Here is a 25,996-nt window from a genome sequence, read left to right as displayed (position 1 = left end):
CCTCAATAACTAAACTTAATCAGCCACAGGTTTGAAACACTCCACTATTCTACTCTTTGTAAAGAAATTGTGGAAGGTTACAAAACTAACTGAATCTGTGCCTTTCTCATCCAACCTTGGCATATTGTTTTGATTGGCATAATGTCGCCCCCAAAAACACTTAAATATCTAGACCAGGGAGCAGAGAATATGTACAAGGACTGCAGATTATCAAAGTCATAAAAATTTAAAGGGTCATGGTTCCACATAGAAGAAATGTCAACAAAGATATTACACATAATGCTGCTTTTCTTCCATAGTGGTTAGTTAGTGCCTAATAGTAGCAATAAAAACATTTTGGATCAAATGAAACTACTATGGAGAGTAGTCCCATTCATTACAAGAAATTTAGCAGCAGCTACAATCTTTACCTATTAATGGAAGTGCTTACTTGAGAGCTGTGACAATCAGAAATGTTGCCAGATATTACCAGATGCAGAAGGGGCTGCAAAATTGCTTCTACTTGAAAACAACTGCTATGGATGTTTGAACAAGAGAAATTTTAATAGTATTTTGTACTGAAACAATCCTTAGCTTATGGCATTAAATAGATCTTGTAGGTTAGACTCTCGAAGTGCTACCATATAGCAGAAAGTTTAAACCACAAATAAGGCCTAATTTTAAATCAGCCCTGTCCATGATTGGAGCAAAATCATTTACCCCAGACCTAAGAGGAAAAATTTACTCCTCTCTGAAAGATAACATTAGCCAAGTCATTAAATTATTTCAACAACTTTTGTTACATATACCTAATAAATTTATTTAAAGGCCTGAAACAAGGTAATAACTGACAATGGTGTAAAGAAAACTATCAGTTTAAATAAATGCACACTTATAAATTCTATGAATTTAACAGATGCAACATAATGTAACATGTATAATTACAGGATGGAATTGATTATGTAAAATAGAACACACAGGTTGAAAAAAGTTTAGGAAAGAGTAACATTCAGTTAATGATGAAAAAAAAAAAAAGGTAAGTGTTTAGAGAACCAGAAGCAGAAGAGAAATGCTAGGACAGAAGCAACATTAATTTTTATGGCAGTTTTTTATTTTCATAAGAAACTTCATTCCATGAGTTTAAAAAGTTTGATAAATTCCAAGGAATATACATAAGGAAAAAACTAATGGTATCACAGAATGCTCAAAAGCAAAGGCAAAAAGAAACCAAAATAAACTAAGGAAAGAGACATTAAATTGGATTAATATAACTGAGCTAACTTCCCAACTTAAGCAGTGGAGGCAAAAAAAAAATATTTTCTGCCTTCCTTGAGTTAATAGTAGTAAAAATTTTAAAAATAAAGAAAAAAGATGTTAAAATAGTTTTCATCATCATAATTGCATTAGAAACAATTTTTAAAGGTTTTCTGCTTAAAGAATGAGTGTGATCCTGGATATTAGCTGGATAATTCAAGATGGAATGTAGGTCAACAGGAAGGGTAAACACTTGGCTAAATCTAGTTGAATAGTTATATACAGAATGATAACCAGCCTTGTGTGGTTTAAACCATATTTGAAAGTAAACTACATGCAACTTTCAAAAAAGAGTATAAAAATGCTGCAGCTTCTCTATCTAGGAAGTGCACAAGTATTAATTCCTACTAACTACATGTTTAAGTCTACTAAAATAGTACCATATGTGTTAGTAAAAGGTGTCAGAGTAGGAAAATGGAACAAACAATTGTTCATCCAAATGGGAAATGTATGTACAGATTAACAAAGAAATGAAAAATGAATAGTAACTAGTAGATGTGTCAATATCCACATTTAATTTAAGCAGACCTTACCATTAATATATTAAAATTTAACAAGTGCCTGTTACTTAAGTTTTTCTACTGTATGACTACTAATATGAATAAGTATAATTTCCAGATAAGCTATCCATAGGTAGCACAACAGAGCTTTAACAGTTCCCTAGAGAGATCTCATTATGCATACAGATTTTACTCCCCATGCTAACCTGTATTAGTCTTGAGAGATTTACCAAAAATATTTTCAATATAAGCTGGCATGAAATTTCACCATCCTCACTGAAAACTATGGTATTTCACTTCATTCTCAAAATGGTTTTATTCCCTCATAAATGAATCCAAATGTGATTGTTTAACTGAACTGAGAAGATGCACCTCATATTGATTTTTCCTGATTTTTAAATACCTTTGTATAGAAAATAAGCATTAATGCTTATTAAATACCTTTAATGCTAATTAAATACCTTTGTATAGAAAATAAGCATTAATGTTCAGAAACCACATGAAACCATTGACTTCCCCAAAATCAAAATCTCTAGAACCGGCACACCAATTCATGTATAAAAAAAATGCATAAAATTTTCTTGCACAAATAAGACACTGAATATTTACTAATTTGAAAGATTATGAATTTGCAAGAATAAAAATGTTAAAATAATAGGTTTTATGAGAGTGAAATGGAATTTCTTTCAAAAAAATAAAAAGCGCTATTTATCAACTAAGAGATGGCACATGGGAGCATGCTTTAGTGTTGAAATGTGTATTTTCAATTGGACAAGTCAATAGTTTTTTAAATATTCACTAAGTTATATACAAACTGACTATGCATTTTATGTAAGTTATGAACAATAACATTTTTTTTATTCATAGGGAACTGGGGTACAGGCCAGAGATGTGTGGAAGGTGAGAAGATTCACCAGAGACAGAGAGGGTAGCAGAACAGGCAGAGCAACAAAGTACACTGCTGAGGGGAGCAGCGGGCTGGTCAGGAAAGGTCTGCCTCGCCATGTGGATCTCTTCAGGGCAGGCAGGATTCGAACTCATGCAGTAGCTTTAGCTTCTTAGTGCTGTGCTTTAACCCACTGCACCACCAGGGAGGGCCCACAGTAACACATTTTAAAAAACAAAACTTCTCTAGTTCATTCTTAAATACAGACATACATTAAGCACCATGAAACTAGAGAAGAAATAAAATGCAGGCAAAAAAACCTTTGCTAGTGCATGTACATAAGAAAAAAATATATAAAATGTCTACAATTTTTTCAATACTGTAACATTAGTAGAACTGTGGAATGATTAAAAATGTGGAAATGAAAAACGTGAAGGAAATAGAAGTTTGAGATGGATCAGAATGCAAAATTGAAATAAGAAGTATAATTTATGTTTAGAAACTTGGGTAGAGGTGACTATTCTTGGAGTAAAACATTGAGAATCCACTAAATTCCAAGGATCAGAGCAATATAAAAAACAAACATACCCTAGGAACACTTGGGGAGTTAAGAATGATATTTAAACATCAGTGTTTGAGTTTAAAGATACAGATTTGGGAGCTTTCAAATTTCAACTGGATAATTTCTTCCAAATTGGTGGGGTAGAAAGAGATTAGCAGATGCTTTAGGACAAAACCCTGGAGTACTGCCAGGATCAATGGCCTGGAAAAGAAGAGAACTGAACAGAATATGAGCCACACAAAGAGAGAAGAGACTCTGGGACCTGGGAACATGGTGCTAAAAATAGAAATGGTTTTGGAGGAAAAAAACAGTGGCCTGTGTTAAAAGATGTTGAGAAACTCAAAGAATAAATTAGAAAAAAACACTGAAAAATCTATTAAATATAAGTAGGTTTATGATGTGAAAATAAAATGGGAATCTTACATTAGTGTGAAGAGAAAATTTGAATAATCAGATATTTATACTTTTCATATTTAATAAGGTCAACAAGAATTGAAGACAAATAGACCCTAACAGAACCTTTGGAATTATAGGCATTATATACTAAATACAATTTGCATGAGACACAATATAATGCATTATAATTGCTCAACTCACTTCAATGACTAATTATGTGACTACAGAGCATATATAGATACACATGTCTATTATGTGGCTATTTGTTTTCAGGACTGAAGATGAAAATCCTTTAATTTAGTAAGTAACATTATCAAGATTGTACTGCTATGGACAAAACAAATTCAGGAACTTTGGCCAGAGTTATTAATATTTTCCCAGTAGGTCTTTATAAGAAGCTTCCTTCATAGTCCAATCTCTAGTGTCTTCTTTAGAAGATATGTAGTAAGTTCTACAAATCAAATCATTTAGCAAGAAGCTTTGATAAACTGCCTTTGAAACTACGAAAGTATGACTCCTAACTTTAAAACAAGTGAATTTTTGAAGTGGCACTCTGTCAAAGTTAGAATCTTGACAATTAGAGATTTCCCAACCTGCTGTGTAATGACACTCTGACATCCAAATGCCTCTCCATCAACTACATATCTAAAATTCAATGTTGAGTATCCAGAAATTGTTAGATATTTTATCTTTTCTAGAGAAGGAAAAGAAAAAAGAAAAAAAAAGACCCTATGCTCAGTCGGGTCATTTAAATTTTGTTTATTTTTGATTTTCCATGTTCTTTTTTCTGGATACTTGAGGATTGACTTACTGATTTCAAACTCCATTGTGTTTTCTAGTCAACTTTTAGTTTTGCAGTTACCTACCAGAATTGTAAGATTTATTAATAGTTCATATAAATGATACAATAGCTAAATGAACATTTAGTTTTGCGGTTACTTACCAGAATTTTAAGATTGATTAATAACTCATATAAATGATAGAATAGCTAACTGAATGGATGCATACCTTTTCACAGGTTAAATTTCCTGAGACTTAGTAAACACTGTTAAATGTTGTAACAGGAAACTGGAAATAAATGAAAGTGCACATAGTTGAAATGCAGTTTAGAAAAAAATGTAAATTTTGTTATGTAAACCATCATTTTAAAAATCAATGTCAGGACTCAATCATGGAGTGAAACTAATATATATTGTGAAATGTCTAAGTAAATTAGCTTTACAATTTCATCAAATGAGTTTATTTTCTTCAGGATATTAATAATTATGTGAAACAAATACTAAGTGTATATTATTTAGACATTAGAACCTTCTTAGGGTTACTTTAATATCTTTTCATAAACATAAATCTAAACAAACTAATCCACCAAGGGATTAAAAATGAAAACCTATGATCATTTTTGCATTTCTGATAGCTCTGTGACAGCAGTGTCAAAGACAGAATTGAAGACTGTAGCAGAAAATTACTATCTCCTGAACCAAGAAATTAATACTAGATGTGAAGAAAGAAGAGTTGATATCTACCTAGAATTATTAATTAGTGGTTAATAATATGTGTGCAAGTCTAAACTATCAGTTGCAATTAAGAAGAAAATAATTAGAATGACATTTTCCCCACACAAGCCATGGGAGAGTTAGAGGATTCTCTCATTGCAAATTCAGTACAGTAAACCAACCCAAAAGCAGCCAGTTGAGAACACAGACCAAGGCAATCATAGGACCAATCTGGCTGGCGTGGTGCTGCTGGATCCACACAGCCCTAGGACCTCACATGGCTGTGGTTTTTATTCCACTTCAGCCCTTGGGGCTTTTGACTTACTCTTTTGATAAAAAGAAGGATCTCTTTGGGCTTTCTTTCCATACTGTCCACTATAGCATCCACAGGAATTCAAGATACATATTTTATCAAAGGCCTCTCATCCCAATCACCTATCAGAAACTGGAAAAATAGGTTGAGAGTCCCATAGGATTCTCTTTAGCAGATCTGGACAATTTTTCATTAGTCACACTATTGCTATGACCATCATTACAAGCAGTGATCTGTAGGGATTAAGGACAGTTGATGTAAAGCTTCTGACGCTTGAGGTTTAGTTTTCCCTCTTCCCTAACAGTTTTGGCTTGTCATCTTCAAGATCATACTAATAAACTACCTACACTGACTTATGCATTTAAAACAATCCAAATTAAAATCCTAGCCAGCTTATAAAACAAATTTATTTTTAAATAGAAAGGACAAACAGCAGACTAGTTAGAGTGATGTTGAAATGGAGAATGAAGTTGGAGGACTTAAGGAATCAGATTTCAAGCATTAAAATAAAGTGACAATAATCATGACAATATGATATTGATACAAGAATAAGTATTATAAATAGATGAAGGCAGAGAGCCCAAAAGTTAAACAGACTTATAGCAAAGGTGTTAAGGAAATAAATGAAAAGGTAGCTTTTCAAGAAGGTAAAACATAGGAAAGTATTGCTTATTAACTCACATCATATATCAAAATTAACTAAGTGAATAATCAAGAAAACAAAATGAAAGTTTGAGATAGTAGGAAAATTTGACATTAAGCAAATATTCCTTCATTAGACTGAAAAACCACAAACTCAGTTAGAAAAAGAATATAAAAATATTTTACAGATAAATTTTATCCAGGATATTATATATATATATATATGAAGACCAATAGTCCTCCAAACTCTGGACATATGTTCATCTATTTCATAATAATATGACATCTTAGGGTACTTTATAAGATGCCTGCTATCACTAGTGAGAAATGGAATATAAAAAAATCACACCCACGAGCTCAGTTGTAAAAGTAAGACTCTGGTCCACGATGTGTACCACTAAATCCAGGAAGCCATACCAACATCTCTAATAATCAGCCCCCAATGGTCAGGATTTCATCAATAATTTCCAGCTTCACAAATTTTTGTCTTGATTTCCAAACTTATTTTCCAGCCAGAAAAAAAAAAAAGTGAAGTATGTTCTCCTAACTAATCACACAAGGTATTTCACCCAATGGTGTATCTCTTGCTTGCTCATGCCAACATCCCTAGTACTGAAAGCCTTCCCTTTGTTTACACTACAGGACCATGGTACATTCCCCTACCTCCCTTTAAATCTGTGAAATGCAAGTAATGATGGCTTATTCCTTTGATGTAGCAAGTTCTGAATAAATTACCTTTGTCCTCATTCTGTGGTGTTATTTCAATAAGAAAATGAAAATTAACATCATAACAAGATACTAAATAAAGTTATTTAGTCTGGCAACTTGAAATGTTCACAAGAATGTTGAGCAAGTAGTAGTTCCCAACTGAAGGTGACTGTGCCCTATGAGAACATTTGGCAGTATCTGGAGCCAGTTTCAGTGATCATATCATTCAGTTATCATAATACACCACTGATATCTAAAAGCATAGAGGCCAGATATTCTTTTAAATATCTGAAGTGCAAAGGGAAGTCCTTCACAAGAATTCTTCAGCCCAAGATTATGATCCGTGCTGATGCTGGAAACACCTAATGCAGAGCAACTGGAACCCCCTGAATGAGTATATCAGGGTATGATCAAGAAATCCTATGTGTAAGTATTTACCTAAGTCCTGTTTGAAGGACTTGACATGGAATATTCTGACCAACATGAACAAAATGAAAAGGTGGATGAATTTTGGTGTCCTTAGTATGTGTAGAATTCTACTCAGGAATTAAAGGTACAACATAGCAATATATTTACAGCTAAGTAGAGTCAACACGAAAGACTTCACAGTGTCTGATGCCAAATAACTAAAGTTGTAGAAAACGCAAAACCACAGGGACAGAAGTTAGATCTATATTTGCCTGGGAAAGGGTCTGATGAAAACACAGACCAGCTAGCCCCTCCTACAGCCAGGCACCAGGGAACCTCAGACTTGCAGAATCAAAGATAAGGCTGACAACAGTATGTATCCCAGCAAACCCCCTCTGAAACAAGAGAACCCTATCATGTACACCCAAAATTCCAAGTCACCTAACCTATGAAGACCTCCTGTCCCCATTTCAGGAGGTTGATTCTCAGCCTGCAGGAAGTCATCCCTCATAGACTTTCAATAAAACCCACTTTAGTCTGTTACTCTTGGACTCCTCCCTTTTCTAACAAAATCAGAAATGTACATACAATGCAAAGGAACAGAAACTTTAGAGGGCGTTGGAATTTTTCTATACCTTCATTTGAGATGATTAAGTGTGTGTGTGCTTGTGAGAGAGTGTATAATCATGAAAGTTCAGTATCTATACCTCTACTAAAACTTCTTAATTTTACATATAAATTATTATATTATTAGAGAATGGTTGTATTGAATGATCCCAGAAAACTCCAATAACAAATGGGAAGAAGAAAAACAAAAAACAAAGGAGACCATTGGTGGACTTGATAAGTTCAAGTTCAGTTTGAAAGGAGTTTGAAAAAGCTGGTTAGGTAAAAAGTCATTTTAGTGAACTGCACATAAATGGGGAAAAAAGGATACAGACAGTAAGTATAGACCATATTTTTAGAATTTTGAATTGAATAAGGAAGACATACATTGCATGAGAAGAAAAAAATCTAAGTGAGAATATTTTAATGTAATGGAGAGCCAGTTCGAATGCACAGGGAAAGACTGGTAGGAAGTGAACAGGCTCAAAGCTTAACTGGGCTTGCTGTTCTCTAGCCAGGTACAAGGAAAGCCAGAAAGCTTAAAGTAGTTTTCCTGATGTGTGTTATTTTGTTTTGTTTTGGATAAACCAAAAAGTGAGGAAATTTGCCTAGTGTTTGGGAGAATGGTGGCATTTGTGTTTTGGCTACATAGCTAAAAGGGAGGAAATCAATATGTTAATAAAGGTCAAGAAAGGGCTAGGCAGTGCTAATGGTGGTGGTAAATTTATAGGCTATGAACGAAGATTAATCACTTTTATTTATAATGCTAACTGATGTCTATTGATAGAAAGTTATTTTAGAAGGGAGCAAGGTTAATTTTAGCATGATCTGTTGGAATTTTGCTTGGCAGGGTGGCTGAAAGAAAGAGATACAGAGGTGTCAAAGGTGTCTGTGAGATTACTCTTTCAGATAATCAACTGTCAAATACATGACAAGTAGAAGAGAGTTCAAGAATATCTATTCCTTTTCTTAGAGATGCCTATCTTAACAAATTGCTGCTTCTAGAAATGCACATACTAGGCCAAGGCCATTTCAGAGGCATGTGCTAAGGGAGACAAATTCATAACAATGCAAAACAGATAAAACAATGCCTTTTTGAAAGTCTGTATATAAATAAACTAGATGTGTTTAAAGCCAGTGTCTTCCTAAGCGTGATCTCAACTCAAACTGCAACAAAGAATCGGAGAATGACAAATACCTTAGATGGTCTTCTGGTTCGTGACTAACACATCATCTTAACACGTTGACAAGCTGGTTAATATAATTCAACTATGCAGAAAACTTTTCATGAAAAATATCTGATAGTTTCCTTCCATATTTTACAAGTTCTTTATTGTGTGTTCAACATCTTAATACTTCAAACAAAAAAATGTATCATATTTTGTCAAACTAAACTTTAATGAGTGCCATATATGTGCAAAGTAAAATGGCATACTTTACAGATGTTTTAATTAATTTATTTTTTTAAAGATTTATTTATTTATTCATATAGAACTGGGGTACAGGCCAGAGATGCGGAGGGTGAGAGGATTCACCAGAGACAGAGTGGGGAGCAGAACAGGCAGGTCAACGAAGTACACTGCTGAGGGGAGCAGTGAGCGGGTCAGGAGAGGTCCGCCACGCCATGTGGTCACCTCCGGGGCAGGCAGGGATCGAACTCATGGGGAAGTGGCTTAAGCTTCTTAGTGAAGTGCTTTAACCCGCTGCACCACCAGGGAGGGCCGATGTTTTAATTTAAATGAAACGATTTGTATGTTATGATTTTGACATATAAATTTCATATTTAAGTGTCTAAAGAAACTGTGATGCAAATTTTTAAAAATTTGAAATTTTCGGCCCTCCGAAAATTTAACCTTTGGCGCAGCAGGTTAAAGCGCAGCACTGCAAGCTAGCCACAGCCTCTTCAGTGCCAGTTCAAACCCTGGTCCGAGATGTGATCCTCATGGCGTGGCAGACCTCTCCTGAGCCGTTGGCTGCTTCCCTCAGTAGTGTACTTGTCAGTTGGCCTGTTCTGCTCTCCACTCTGTCTCTGGTGAATCTCCTCACCACCCCTGCACCTTTGGCCTGTATCTCACTTCTGTATGCATAAATATATACATTTTTAATGAATTAAAATGGTTGTTTAAAAATAATTGAAATTTTGGGAATGCAAACTAGTACAACCACTATGGAAAACTGTTTGGAGGTTCCTCAAACTGCTAAACATGGAGCTTTCCTACCACCCAGCAATACCACTCCTAGGTATCTACCCAAAAGACACAAAAACACTGATTGAAAAAGATACCTGTACCCCCATGTTTATTGTTGCTTTATTTACAATAGGAAAAACATGGAAGCAGCCCAAATGCCCAAAAGTAGATGACTGGATAAAAAAGATGTGGTACATATATACAATGGAATATTACTCAGCAACCAAAAAAGAGAAACACATGTCTTTTGCAGCAACTTGGATGGAGCTGGAAAAGATCATGCTTCGTGAGATAAGCCAGAAAGAGAAAGAAAAATACCAGATGGTTTCACTCATAGCAGGAGTATAATGGAACAGGTGAGAAAATAACAAGAATAATGAACAGCCACATACCAGAGACATTTTGTGGGGGTGGAGTGGGGAATGGGATAAAAAACGGGGGTGGGGAGAGGGAAATGCATGGGACTATGGTGATGACACACGGGTGACTTGGTGATGGGAAACCTGTGGGGATTACAATTGAGATGGAAAAAAATGTACAAAATGATGTAAAAATAAACTTTTGTAATAAAAAAAGTAATTGAAATTTTAAAAATCACAAAATTTTGAAATTCTCATGCAACCAACCTAAAAGCCTCAAAAAACTTATTTCTCATCTGTTTCAGCGTTTAAACATTAACCATAGGCAATTCAAGGCATCCCCAATTTGCCTTGAAAAAAAGCTCACATTAGCATCAAACTATGTGATGGAACAAAATGAAAAAATCTAAGAATTTTTCCCCTCAAATACACAAACATGCAATTTATGGAGTAGTTTTAAGTACATAATCTAGTTTTATCTTTGTGTATGTATTTTTAAAATTAGAATTTGTAATGTGGATTCATATTACTATATCATGTAAAAATGAATAGCATCTCTGATGACCAATAACATCTCTGATTCATAACTAAATTCCAACACTTAGATAATATCATTTTAGTTCACCTGTAAGTGAATACGACTGTGTGTCCTCCTGCTTCACACAAAGCACCACCTGTGACAATGACCGACAGTGCACACCTTCAAAAGAGCTGCCACAATCCCTGAGGTGTAATTCCTTCTTTTTCTGACAAGTTTCACTTCACATGGGCTGTTATCCATGAACCTAAAGCTTTCCAAATCAAGTGCAAGGTCGTTTACAAGAAAGTATTGATTGTTTTAGAAAATAAATCCTATACCACTATGCATGTGAGGTTAAGCACCACTTTTGAAGGGAAGTAGGACTGCAGTTGTCTAGACTGTAACACTGAAGTTTAGATAAAGAATCTGGCAATGAAGCTGAAAGGCAGGGAGGATAAAAGGAACAGGCCATTATTAATGCTTATCACTCCATAAGTCCATGCAGTTCAATGACAGTTTCAAAAAGGGATGTGCTGATAGAGGATTTGCTGTAGTTTGACACAGAGAGCTGTGGCTCCACTAAGCCTCTTGTGGAACAAAGAAAGCAAAGACACTTCTGAGGCTTGAATAGATGAATGACAGCTCTGAAAAAAGTGGCAGCAGCTTCTTCTCCCTCAGGCTTTTGTTAGATACACACATTACATGTAACAGTGTTTGTGTGTGCATTTGTGTGAGACCAAAGCAGCAACTAAAATTGCTCCTTTAGTCCCTACAATTTTTATGAGTACAAAGAAAGCCTCAATATTCAAGAAAATAGCATGTTTTCCCTTAATTACAATGTTAAATTTGCTGAATCTTGAAGACCTATACTCCTGGAAAATGGCACTGCATTAGCAGCAATGCCAGAAAATACAGCATTACGCAGTTATTTGTCACGAAATCAGACAACTAAAAATTTAAAGATGATGCTTTCCAGCTAACATGAGATAATCATATTGAACATAGTCAAGGTATATAAGAGATTAGATCATGCACCATCTGTTAGGAAAAACATGGCAGTTTAAAATTCATCAATATGTTACACGTTTCCTTTACTTGATGCCCAGCTAATTTGCTTACAGGGTGCTAAATATCCTGTACTAACCTGCAATCAACAAAATAAAGTTCTGAAAAGTAAATGCAGACTTGCATTTATCATTATAGAGATGTAGTTTGTATTTTTAAACTAATAATGATACATTTGCTTTATATAAGATGAAACAAAAAGTATGTATTTTTATAACAAAAAACAGGACCACTATTAATTTATATTTCACTATAAATTTTGCAGATTTATAGGTGATATTATCTATAATATACTTTTCATGAGAAAATTGTCAAGTATAAATAAACACTTATGGTAATTTTTTATTAAGCCATTTCAAATACTTTTGAAATTACTTTCTTATTTCAAAATAGGAAATAGAGCAGGTAAAATATTGATAGGTACTAAATGTATAGATCAAAAGTAAAAGGAGTCATCTTCCTCTCCATGAAGCTAAAGTAATATACCTAAGAGACAACCATTCCGGCTCATTCCTTTTGTACCCTTCTGGAACAATATGTCATTAGGAAAAAAATAGCCTTTCTCACCGTCCCCTCTCCCTATACTCCCGTTCTATTAATATTATCTCAATATGTCATTATTCAAATCCCTCACTTTCACATTTCCTGTATCTTGGTATTTAAAAGTTGTGGTTCTTCTAAGACTTGTGCTTTTATTTAGTCTCATTTTTTTTTTAAAGGAACATCTTTCAACTGGATACAATCATTACTATTTCAGTTTAAATCAATTATGTCTCTTGCTTTCTGTACTTCTGACTTACCCAGTTATTAATATCTTTTTCTTGAGTGTGATTTCCAATTCTCACTAACATTCTTAGATTTCTCCATTTAGTGGCACTTTATAAATAGTTAACAAGTTTCCTTGATTTAGCCAACTCAGTTTTTATCTTAATCCAGACAGAAAGATTTTTAAGTATTCTTTCAAAAGGTTGAAGCCTTCATTGCTAAATTGTCAATATTCAGAATTTTTTCACCAGTTTGATTTGGTATATTTTTTAAAGATTTATTTATTTATTATGCTTACATAATGGAGTACAGACCAGAGGTGTGGTAGGCGACAGGAGACAGAGGCAGAGTGGGGGGGCAGAACAGGCAGACTGAAAGTACACTGCTGAGGGGAGCAGCGGCGGGTCAGGAGAGGTCTGCCACGCCAAGTGGTCAGCTCCCTGGCCGGGGATCAAACTCATGTTGCAGTGGCTTTGGAGAGCTTCATAATGTGGTGCTTTAACCTGTTGAGCCACCAGGGAGAGCCCTAATTTTCTGTTTTTAACTTCATGTATGTGAAATCAAACACATATAAAGGGGTAATTATTTCAATAACCTGCCAGTGAGATTTACCCACATTGTGGTATGCATCATTCATTTTTTGTAGCTCAGTAATGTGTCATCAGACATTTGATTTATCTTTTGCATTGCTTTCTAGATGTTATATACAAAATATTGAAATTATTTAAAGGTTGTGCTTACATTTTCATTTCAAATGGAATCTTAGGGTAAATCACGAATAAAAAGATAGTTTGAAATGCTTTGAAACTGGAGTTGTAGGAGTTACAAATCTATATTCTACCCTTATTTTTTTGGTTAATCCATTTATAAGCCAACCTAAAGTCTGGGTAATAAACCAGACATCCTAATTTTGAATGAGTGTTGATCACTAACTTGTGTCCACTAGTCCCAGTAAGTTTACCAAAAGTTGTGTTTTCTTAGCCTTCTATTTCAGAAACAGGGATACCATATGGGTTTACTTAGCACCAAATACATTTTGTCCATTTTCAATGGGACAAACTCATTAAGGAAACTATTTCCCACAACTGTATTCTAAAATATGGGTATTTTTTTAAAATGTCTTATAGTTTTCATGTGGAAGTCCTTTGTTTCCTTTGTTAAGTTTATTCTGACATATTTTATTCTTTTTGTAATTGGAACTGTATTCTTTATTTGTTTCTCTTCTACTTTATTTGTATGTAGGAACATAACTAATTTTGTAATTCATTTGGTAACCTGCCACTTTACAGTGGTGATTTATTGTGTCAATTAGTTTTCTGGTATTCTTCTGGGTTTCTATGCATATTTTCATGTCATCTGCAAATAGTGACATATTATTTCTTCTTTCCCAGTCTAAATTCTTTTCATATAATTCTTTTGCTGATAGCTCTAGCTATGACTTGCAGTATTGTGTTGATTAGTACAGGTCAAAATGGGTATTTTTAGAGGAAAAGCTTTCTGTCACCACTGAGAATGATGTTCTGAGTTTCTCATGCATAGTGTTATGTTTTAAGTATATGTTCTAGCTAAAACAAAAAACCAAAGTTTTTTTTTAGAGGATTTATTTATTTTGGCATACAGAACTTGGGTACAGGCCAGAGGTGCAGGGGTGGCCAGAGGATTCACCAGAGACAACAGTGGGGAGCAGAACAGGCAGATCTACGAAGTACACTGCTAAGGGCAACAGCTAGCGGATGGATCAGGAGAAGTTTGCCACGCCATGTGGGTCACCTCCTTGGTGGAGATCGAACTCATGCTGAAGTGTCTTTAGCTTCCTTGTGCTGTACTTTAACCTGCTGAGCCACCAGGGATGGCCGCTATACTAAATATTTAAGGGTTTTTATCATACATGGATGTTGAATTTTATTAAAAGTTTTCTCCGTATCTGTTATGAGTACGTGATTTTTAAGCTATTTGTTGATATATATTACATGGATCAATTTTGAGATGTGGAACCAATCTTGTGTGTGTAGAGTAAATGCCACTTTGTTATGATGTATGAACCTTTTAATGCATTGTTAAACAAATAGAAGTTTATATGAACAGATATTCCCTGCTAGTGGATTGGAAAAAGTAACCTTGTAAAAAATGGCCTCCCTGGTGGCATAACATGGCAAGCTTGGTTTCCTTTGTTAAGTTTATTCTGACATATTTAATTCTTTTTATAATTGGGATTGTATTTCTTTCTCTTCTACATTATTTGTATGTGGGAACATAACTCTTTTTTTTTTTTTTTTTTAAATCAGCCTCCTCAGTGCTAGTTCGATCGCCTGCCCTGAGGTGATCCACATGGCGTGGCAGACCTCTCCTGACCCACTGCTCCCCCTCAAGCAGTGTATCTGCCTCTTTTGCTCCCCACTCTCTCTCTCCTGAATCCTCTCACCACCCCAGCACCTCTGCCCTGTACCAACTTCTGTATGCATAAATTACTCTTTTGAAAAATGGCATCTTATAGAAAGTAATATACAGATTCAGTGCAATCCATATCAAAGTTCTCCAAGAAATAGAACAAACATTACTGAAATTTATATGGAAATACAAGAGACCTCCAAATAGCCAAGGGTGCTTAATTGACTATGAGTGGCCTGGTGGTGAGTGTGGGATTTAACACACTTCTCAGGGAGTGATCTGAACATCTAAATTATATAAACTGTTGTAAATCAGTGTTACCTCAATAAAAAAAAAAGATACAGAAGGATGAGTTTATGTTGCAGTACTTCTTTTATATAGCATTATGATTTCTCTTCTAAACATTAGCCATCCATTCAAATTTGGAATCAAAGGGATGCATATGATCATTTCATTTCTAATATTTAATCCAGATAAAATTCCAATCTATTATGACATTTTATCAATCTTTGCAAAAGATTTCATTACATTATTAAATATTAATAGTAGTTAATGTTGAAATGTCCACCTACCTCACTTCAAACTCATTTAAAACTACTTTCAGTACTTATTTTTCTTGATTAAAGAGAATGGATTGCTGAATTTTAAAGAATCAAGCTTGATTTAAAACTAAAAAATGATAAGCATTTTAAGGTAGAAATATTAAAGTAAGAATGGGGACAATGAGACATGAAATACAATAGTACAGAAGGACACAGAAGGGAGTCTTTCAAAATAATAGTAAAGCAACTGTTATGCAGTATAAAAGATGAAGGATGAGACTTATTCATGATGCTGCAAAGGACCATTCTGAAAGAGTGGTTCATCAATTTACTTGAAAGCATATTTACTACTCTAATTTTGAACTGCAAAGAAGTTCACATCACTAGAAGACATATAACTGTATAAGTATAGATGAGCTATTAATACAGATATAGAAATATTTTTATCAAATGATATTTGTACCTAAATCATATGTCAGAAAGCAAAAAGATATATTCTTTTTCCAATTTCTGCGGCTGGTGGTTTACATATAAGTAGCTTGATTTCCCTAAACTGGTCTCAAGTCATTTTTAATGTAATTTTGTTATATATAATATAAAGTTAGAGATTTATGGGAACATACAGATCAAACAGGATATGCATTAAGACACCCAAACAACTGGTACTATGATTTTTGTCTCTGAATTCAATGTTAGAAACAGTTCTTGGCAATTTGTTGCTATTTACATAAAGAGCACAAGGGTTTAGATAGACTCTGAAAAAACTTATCTGAACATTCAAACAAAAAAATATAAAAATAAATTATTTAGTACAAAGTACAGCATTTGTGTGTGTGTGTGTGTGTGTGTGCGCGTGCGTGCACGCTAAACAGTAGCACTGCTTAATTTCAGTCCACTAACTTCCTTCCTGTAAAAAAAAAAAAAAAATCTACCAAAGGACATAACAAGTAGGCAAGTATATTTACTTAGCCAACAGGGGAGATACCATAATCACAAGTAGGAAAATATGTAACATTTTAAAAGATTTATCAAAATTATACAGATATTTGAAGAACGTCACTTTGGAGTTTAATGAATCTGGAGTTTCTGTAACTCAACTATTACATGCTGTATCTTTGAGAGTATTTTTACCAGGATAGACTCAACATAGCTTTCATGAGTTACGGAAAAATTCACAGAGTCCATTTACTATACACAAGTTTATATTTTTGTTTCCTAAGCCCAAGTGTAGAACATTTGTAAGTATTTTTCCATTATATCCCATTCTATCTTTTTGCTTATCTCCCTCATCTACTAATTTTTTGAAAATCATTTAAGGTGAAAATACCTTAAACTCCTTTACAGTTTCCTTTACTATAGCTTAGTTTCTTAAAAAAAAAAAATTGGCCCTCCCTGGTGGCACAGCGGGTTAAAGCACTGCACTAAGAAGCTTAAACCAACTCCTCATGAGTTCGATTCCCGCCTGCCCCGGAGGTGACCACATGGCGTGGCAGACCTCTCCTGACCCGCCCGCTGCTCCCCTCAGCAGTGTACTTCGTCGATCTGCCTGTTCTGCTCCCCACTCTCTGTCTGGTAAATCCTCTCATCCTCCACATCTCTGGCTTGTACCCCAGTTCTGTATGAATAAATAAATAAATCTTTAAAAAAAAATTGATTTCAATCTCTATTTCCAGTATATGTCAATAACCTCATTTAGCTGGAATGACAAAAAAGGCTCCTTACAGTGAGCATGATTAATTTTTCTAAAATACAATGTGTAGCTCAATTACCAAACTTCGAATTACAACTTTGCTTTTTTATTATGATATAATTTTGAAAACATTTAGAGGAACAGTAAGTTGTAAAGATATTACAGAAAGGTCACATATAACTCTAACCAAGCATCCCACCCATATTGGTGCATATTATATAAAGAGAATTGAAAGGTCAAATATCATATGAACCTATGTTCTGGATATGGGTTCAACATTCATACATATATGTACAGCCTCTCACACAACCCAAAGTTATACAGAGCAGTTTGTTCCCAAGTCCAGCATGCTTAATAAATTCAAGAATAAGGCATTTAATTTAAAGAACAAGTAGTGCAGGAGATCTTGGGATTTACAGCTATTATCTGCTATATCACAGCAACTGCTGTTTTGAGAGAGGTGGGGCTGCCTTTTGAAGGTATGGCTGAAACAAATTAGATGGATTGCCTCTGAGCCTCACTGGCCACTAGGATACAATCTGTAGTCTATGCCAGAAGCTATCTGGTACTCCATGGTTTGGAAATAGAGTGCTGTTTATAAATCATTTTCTGTGACTCACTGGGGAGGGAAAAAAATGTGTTTTGTGTCGTATTCCCAGAAGGAATATCACTTTCTCCAGAAGTTCTGAAACCATTACATTAAATTTTAAATTTGTCCTGATGCCTGGTCACTTGCATTTCCTAAGCAGGTCAAGAAGCCAAGGGAAGAACCTTACCTTTCTGGAAGGAGCAATGGATGCTATCATCGGGAGATGGAGCTGCTAGTTGGAACAGGTTCCACAATTCAGATTAGGAGAGAATATACTTGCATCCAGATGATGAACCAAGTCACTCAGCTCTTATAACTTCCTGAAACAATTGTTGCTTTGGCAGACATTAAAGCTAATTATCCCAGCAGATATACCATAATAAGCTGTCAACACCAATCAGGATATTAACTCCCATCATGCTCAGGGAACGACGCATACTGAATTATATTCTGATTTTTTTGCCAAGGAAAAACAAAGATACTATGACTTAAAACAACAACAACAACCAACAAACAGTATATTAGAATACGGGTCATCATTAATGATGTTAAAGCTTAATAGGAGCTGGCAGCTTATTATGGAATACCTGTTGTGAGATCCATACATTTAAAGTACTTGGTAACTGGTGGGAAACATGACTTTTGTTACTCAAAGAGAAAGAAATCCTTGTTAACAAGTAAGTTTCAGTGCCTTACTCGCCATCCTATTTTTTTCTCTTAATCTCTAGTTCCAAATATGGGGATGCCAGTATACTTTTCTGGGGATTTTTATTTTCTATTTCACATTATTTCCTAATAATCATCCATGTCAATTTACTATCCTACCCACCTAAACCAAGATTAGTCTAGGAATCCCATTATTCATATGGTAAAGTTTTCCTCATTCATTTATACTTGCTGATACTACATCATGATGAAACCAAAAACAGCTTCTGGAATCTTTTTAGTCACTTCTGAGACAATGGTTTTAAAATAGCTTTTACATCATTTTTTGTAGAAATTTCTTTCTAACCTGTTTTAAAACATATAAAATATTACAAATTGTAATGCCACACTTTGTACAACTACTGCTCATAATGTACAATATTGAATGTTTTAACTAAGTTGAATAATTTCCAGTCTATATTACAAGACAATCCTGTGCTAGAAATACTTCTATAATACAGTTTACTGGAAGAGAACATCTGAACAAATATAAATAAAGAAAAGGACATAGGTATCTGGCTAACATCCTGACTTGCCAAGTAAACAGCAAAACTTTCTAAAATATATGTTCTTGTGACTATTCATAATTCAACAGAATTATACTTATGCTACCCACTCTGGGACACTGCAGTCAGGAGGTCTGCTGATGAAATGCCATTTCTGCACAAGCTGCACACACTTTATTTGGACTTTCAAATCTGAAAGGGACATCAGCTTATAGAAGTTCATCACACACATAAAATAAGGCAATATGATATAGTATGTTACATATAGCATATATCATATATGTTATATGTTTATTTTGTGTGTGTGTCTCTACTTTAGTCACAAAGAACACTGGGAAATGTTGTTAGAGGGACCTACCTAAAAACAGATATACACAGAAGACTGACATTTATTGGCAGTGTGCCATTTTTTATACTATATTGTCTTCCACTATCTGACCAGCTTAAAATACGGAAGGATACTTATAATAATGTATACATTTTTATATTAATTTCTGTGAGATTCTCATGCAAAAAAAATGCTTAAATGTAATATTTAATCCCCTGAGTGGGGAAAAACTAAAGCGACTTTTCTTAGCCAACAGTAGAACAGCCTTAGGTTGGAGTCAAAGCAGCCTCCCATACTGACTGAATCTGTATAACACTCAGATCATGATCCTTCTTGTTCTGGGGCAGGGGGAAATCCATTGCACAGCCCCTCATGCTTCAGTTACACTGCCATCAGGCTCATGTAGAATCTTCAGCTTATGTGTTGCAGAAACTATCATCATTTGATCAAAAATGTGCCACAGACCTGCCCTGTCTACATTAGACACATGCTTTAGGGATTTATTTTTGTATTGTCCACATCTATATTTAATATAAGATAGCAAAATAAAGAAGAAATCATAACTCAGCAAATTTCAGGCTTACATCATTTTCATCATAGGAAGAAGGAAAACACAGCCAATGGACCAGCATGCTTAAAATACAGAAACAAACAGGAAAACTTAACCAATAGAATTAGCTTTGAAAGTAGAATTTTAAATTAACCCTGAATAAGAGTAGGCCTATTATCCTCTAAATTAAATTAGAATTTCAGCACTAGTGAACAAATGGCAGACACTAATTTAGGTGTTTTTACATCTCCATTTCCAAGGAGATGAAGCAAAATGCTGCAAATCGTCAAATCAGTGGATGGAGTCCCTGCCCTGCTCTCTCCTTCCCTGTGGACGACAGAAGTAAAGCTATAAAGGTAAGCCCAATTTTATTAGTTTCTGTAGATTGAGTAAAAATTACATCAAGAATATAGAGTGTGCTTTTCTGAAAAGGTCTCACGGTGTTTTATAAAGTTATTCCTATGCTTTGCCAATCAAATGAACTCAGATCTTTAGGCTGGGTCATGGCAAGTGTGATACAATAGTTAAGTTTTGTAATGTCTCCACTGCATGATCACACATATGAAGTAAACTCAACATGAAAATTTTAATGGTGTTCTTTGGAAAGGTAGTTTTGATTAATTTCTACTACATTAGTTTATACTCTATAATCTTGAAAAAGCTAACATTTTATATTTGTAAAATTCCACTTAAGTGCTTTCTTCCTGCCTTCCCAGTTTTATAATAATTTCTTTTAGGACTGACATTTCTTTCCTTCCCTCATAGTAAAATGTCCTAAGAACAGCTAGATTTGTTGCATTAAGTACTTTATTTTTCACTTTCAAAATTTAAGTCCATCCAAGCATTTCATAATCCTTTTGAACAACTTTGTAAAGTAAGTAAATGGTAGACTTCTGTTTTATGGAATGTGAGATCAAATCAAAAGATAAATCAATGAAAGGTAAATCATAAAACAAACCCTCTCTATCTATTAAAGTGTTCTCGTCACCTTTTACAAATTGTTCTGTAGGACTTTTGTTTGTTATTTTATGGTCTTTGGGCTGCATCTACCAAATAGAAATATATGCACCCGAAAGAACTAAATTCTTAGACCTACAAAATTTGCAAAAATGAAGTCTTTAGCCCTATCTTGGCAAAAATGATCTTGCTTAAGCCCAACAAAACATTCCAGAAAAACAAGGTAAAAAAATTATGAAAAATTTATTTTGGCTAATACTGGTTAGTGATAAATGAAAATAAAAATAGCCATAGAAATTGATATTTTTCTGACCAAAGAGCTTTTTTAGATGATATACCAAAGCAAGGTCAGTCCTGCCTAGTAGAAAATTAACCTCAGCTTACATAGAAGTCAATAAGAATTGAAGGGATACAATTAATATAATGAGAAATCCTCAGTTTTCTCTGCCTAGCTCTAGATTATTTAAAGTTTGGAAATCACCACAACTCTCATAGAGCATCAGTAATCTTGTCTCTGAAAAGCAGAATAAAGGATGAGTTAGACCATAAACTGTTATGGGTTAAAGTAGCTCTCTCCTTGAAAAAACTTCAAACTTCACTATGTCTCGAATCATAATGCAAGATCCCTTTGTCAGAACAACAACAAAAAAAACATACACACATTAGATTGAACTGTATTCTATTATTTTACACATAAAAATGTGAGTTTTGATCTCATGCTAGTTTTAAACAAATGTTTTTTTAGAAACATTTAAAAAGGGATTTGGAATCAATGCAAACTATAATCTCACCACAAATAATCAGTTTCAACTCTTATGATAAAAGTTAAATATAACAGATACTAAAAAGGAAAGTTTTTTTCTGGGAGCTGCTAGAACAGTGAAAAGGAGCACAAACGTTTATGGAGATGTAATTGCATTTAAATAGGGTTTACTCTTATTACATAAAAGTCTTCTAAATGATTAGTGAATGTTATGAATAGCTTTTTGTCTAGTTTCCAGAATGATTTCAAAGGATTAACCATCGGTTTTCAATAAATCAATGCAAAAAAAGTGAAAACTGGCCTATAATTTATTTAGTGTCTTTGCAACAGATTCCTTCAGGAGACAATATATTATTTTGCTCATAAGATCTAGTAAAGTAATAAACAATTACTTATATGAAAGTCAGTGGCATATGAAACTTTTAAGTGCTTTAAGCTTTTAACAATGAAAACACCGTGAACTTGGTGAAATGTAATAGTGTTTGGAAATGCAAATAAACATATCTTTGCAATTCTGCAGGGAGCTACTCTCCATGTAAGTGAAAAGTAACTGGCTACAACATGGATAAAATGCGTGGTGTTCACTCTTATTGACATTTATTTATTCATCTTTGTACCATGTTTGTTGAAGACTTCATACATTACTGGAAGTATGCTAGTGCTGGGATGCTTTCTCTTGTGGAACTTAAAATTGTACAGTCCAATCTACTGGACTACTTATGGCTGCCTGGTTTAGAAGATGCAATGTCATTGTTTCCAATTTAATTTTAATACAAAACTTCAAAATCTGACCACTTCTGTCCTGATACGCTATTTGGTCAGTAAAGGACACTTTAGTCTCTACTTGGTCTACTGGCAGGCCATTCTCATGTCCTCCTGCAGTTTTCACAGAACTCCCATACACATCATTTAAAAAAAAATAGCTGCTTTTTGCATCTCACTAAGCATGAAACAGATCTCAACCTTACTGTGTACGTATTAACTCTCATTATCCCTCTAATCTCATTTATGATCCACCTCTCCTTGGTTACCCCATCCAGTCCCCTGGATGCATTTTCATAAAGATGGCAAACATGCTTCTACCTCAGGATCTTTGTTTTATTCTTCATTCTATCAACAGAACTACTGCCAGTATCCCAATTTCTGTCCCTCATTTCTGACTGAACTTGATTCAGAAGTACTTGCACTAACGTTTACTTAATCACTTTGTACAAAATAGTGTTAATTATTCATTGCCTCACCTACATTAGTCAATTTTGCTTTATGCCTGAACAAGTAAATATTAAAAACATTGTGTTAGCACATGGCCAAGGAACAAGTAAATATTAAAAACATTGTGTTAGCACATGGCCAAGGGGACCCATGACCCCTTTTTTATCAAGGATGCATGCTATAATGGGGGGGGGTGTCTATTTACACGCACAAAGGCAAAGAGAGCCTGCTCTAGTGTGAAAGATTCTGAAGTGATGTGCAGAAGAGAGAAGAAAATGTTTCAAGTAATAGTGTCCCATGCTTCAAGTAATAGTGTCCCATTAAACATCAAAATATTATCCATCCTTTCATGAAGTCAAATAGTCTTGGTCTGAAATGGGGCCACTACGACCCTAAAAGTCTCAGTGCTGGAACTCTAAGTTGCCTGTTGGGGAAGAACCACCAGAAAGGGGCTAGGCAAGTCCCAGAGGGCAGGAAAAAATACCCAAAATTCAAAACAATCCACTATGAGGTCAAGGTAACAATTGCCAGCATCTCTGCTAAGGACTGAACAAGCCTCCTTATGTGTCTCTGCCTAATATCTCTCTACATGTCTTGTCCGCCACCGTCTACTCCTTGTTACTTCGTTGCATCTCCTAGATACCGTGTGCATGTGTGTGTGTGTGTGTGTGTGTGTGTTTCTCTTTACTTTGCAGCCGCCCTCCATTCATGAAGTCAGGTTCATGGACTGCTGGGAGTTGCAATCCGAGGAGGCTGCATTTAAGTGGAGAACAAAAAAACAGCACCTGTTTACTGCACTGCAAAGTGATACCCTTTTCAGAATGCTCTTTCCCCTTTCACAGAGATGCATCTGTAACAACTTGTGTGTTTTAACCTGCAACTTTAGAATGACATAATAACTATTAATATATTCAACAAATTATGAATGCACTGTTTTCAATATTTAGTTTTTTCTCTAGGGATATGATAAGAGTCCATTAATAAGAAACTGTACATTTCTTCTTGCTTACCAAGGCCTCTTTGTACAGGTTAATCTAATCTTTTTCTTCATGACCTTCTTGCTCTATGCATTGTAAATTTTGTTTCTGATTTATTTCTGGTCATCTATTATTATTTGCAAAATTTTACTCATTTTGCAACTGTAACTATTTTAAGCTCACTTTAAATACAGTATTTATCAACTTATCTGCGGCAGTATGCTTTTCCAATAAATTATGCAAAATTCTGCTGTTTTCTATTCCACAACAAGAAACAGCTGTTACATATCAGACACTTTCCAAATACTGGAGATTCACAGGCAGCCATCAAGTAGATGGAATTAAGCGCCACCTCTCAAAGAATAGAGTGCCATGGATTTTGTGGATATATTTTAAAACCACCACTCAGATAGACATTTAAAGTCATAGCTGATCTCAGTGTGAAGTACAGGAACTCCTCTGTGATCATAAATGAATTGACAATGAAAGCAAAGAGGTTAAGTAGCTGTCTTGGGGCATCATTACAGAGAGTACATGCAAGCTCCTTTCTATCCTCTCCTGCTCTATGTTATTTCATACTACTGTGAGAACACTGGAGTCTGAGTGAAAGTAATGGGTATATTTTCCCTATCATGATGGTTAATTAACCAATATATCTTTTCTTTCTCTCCATATGACTGACAGCGGTAAGTCACATGATCAAAGAAATTTGAACTCTAAAGTCAGCATTTGAAGAATGCTCAAGAATCTAACATTGAACTTCATGTTAATGTAAAGATATCATTTCATGATGTCAACCCCCTGAGGTTTTGGGTTTTACCAGTTATAACAGAATTCCTTATTCACCCAAATAATCCAGAAATTTGTACCTCTTTTTAGTATACCACTCAAATGGTATACTTCTGTAGAACAAGAGAAAAAAAGATGCAGTAATGTTTGGCACACTTTCTTACAAAGGACCAGATGAAAAGTATTGTAGACTTTGAAGACCGTCTGGTGTCTGTAATTTCTAAACTCTGATGTCAGTCATAGACAATAGGTAAATAAAAATGGCAGTTACTACAAGAACCATGTTACTACAAAGCAGGTCAAAACCAGATTCGACCTACAAACAGAAACCTACTGAACTGTGGCTTATAGGGTAGAAAGGTGGAAATATTATAATTAGACTACAGCAGAAAAGAAATGTGCCAGTATGGTACAGGAGCCCAACCATGTGCCTAGTGAGTTAGTAGGTCTAGTAGAGATGGTCATTTAAAGTTACAGCACTGGGGTTCGCTTGTTACTATGACTTGAGTCTAACAACACATAGGATAAAAACTAAAAAGATTAGATCATTCAGCAAGTGAAAATTAAAACATCAGAGATTAGAATAACTGGGAAATTTGAGTAATTTCAGGCCCCAATGAAAGATATTAAATTATAAATTTCAATGCCCAGTGAAGAGTTTGTAAAGTTTCTCACCTGTATAAAGTTGATCAGGCTCACAGAACTCGATCAAGGAGTGAAATTCACATTCACACCTGTATGGACACCACAGGTCAAGAGCAAAAGAGAGAGCACCAAAAAGTGAAAGGGAACTTGCAGGAAATAATTAAAGTGAACTAGTTGGAGAAAATACTAAGTTTTTAGGGAGTCTGTAACAAGAGAAAATTTGTAAAAATAGTTTAGAGGAAGAACTTTAGCTACGGACAGTGGAGAGTGTATATAAGATCAACCTGGATCTTTCAAAACTACAGGATTAATTTCCACCGAAAAGTTCATGCAAAGTCACATCTCAATACTACTTAAAGACAGACAATACAAAATTACTACCAGTAGGAGAACAAGGATAAGACTCCCAGGGCTGCAGTGCCAGATGCTCACACTGTCCCCATGCATCTCAGATTTTTGTGGCAAACAACGGAAGATAAATTTCAAAACTACAGAAAGAGACTAGCTAAGGGGTCTGAAGGAGCAACAGGAAAGATGAAATCTACATTAAATTTGCTGTTGTAACAGGGTGGTCCCTAGGAAAAGGGGAAGTTCAGGTTCCCTGCCCCACCCAGAAGGAGGGTGGAGTTGAGCAGAGAAAAAGGAAAGAA

Source organism: Condylura cristata, unplaced genomic scaffold (assembly GCF_000260355.1).
Source record: "Condylura cristata isolate star-nosed mole 26May11 unplaced genomic scaffold, ConCri1.0 scaffold00005, whole genome shotgun sequence".
Classification (NCBI taxonomy): Eukaryota; Metazoa; Chordata; class Mammalia; order Eulipotyphla; family Talpidae; genus Condylura; species Condylura cristata.
The sequence above is the reverse complement of the archived record's forward strand: the minus strand, read 5'-3'. Positions refer to the sequence as shown.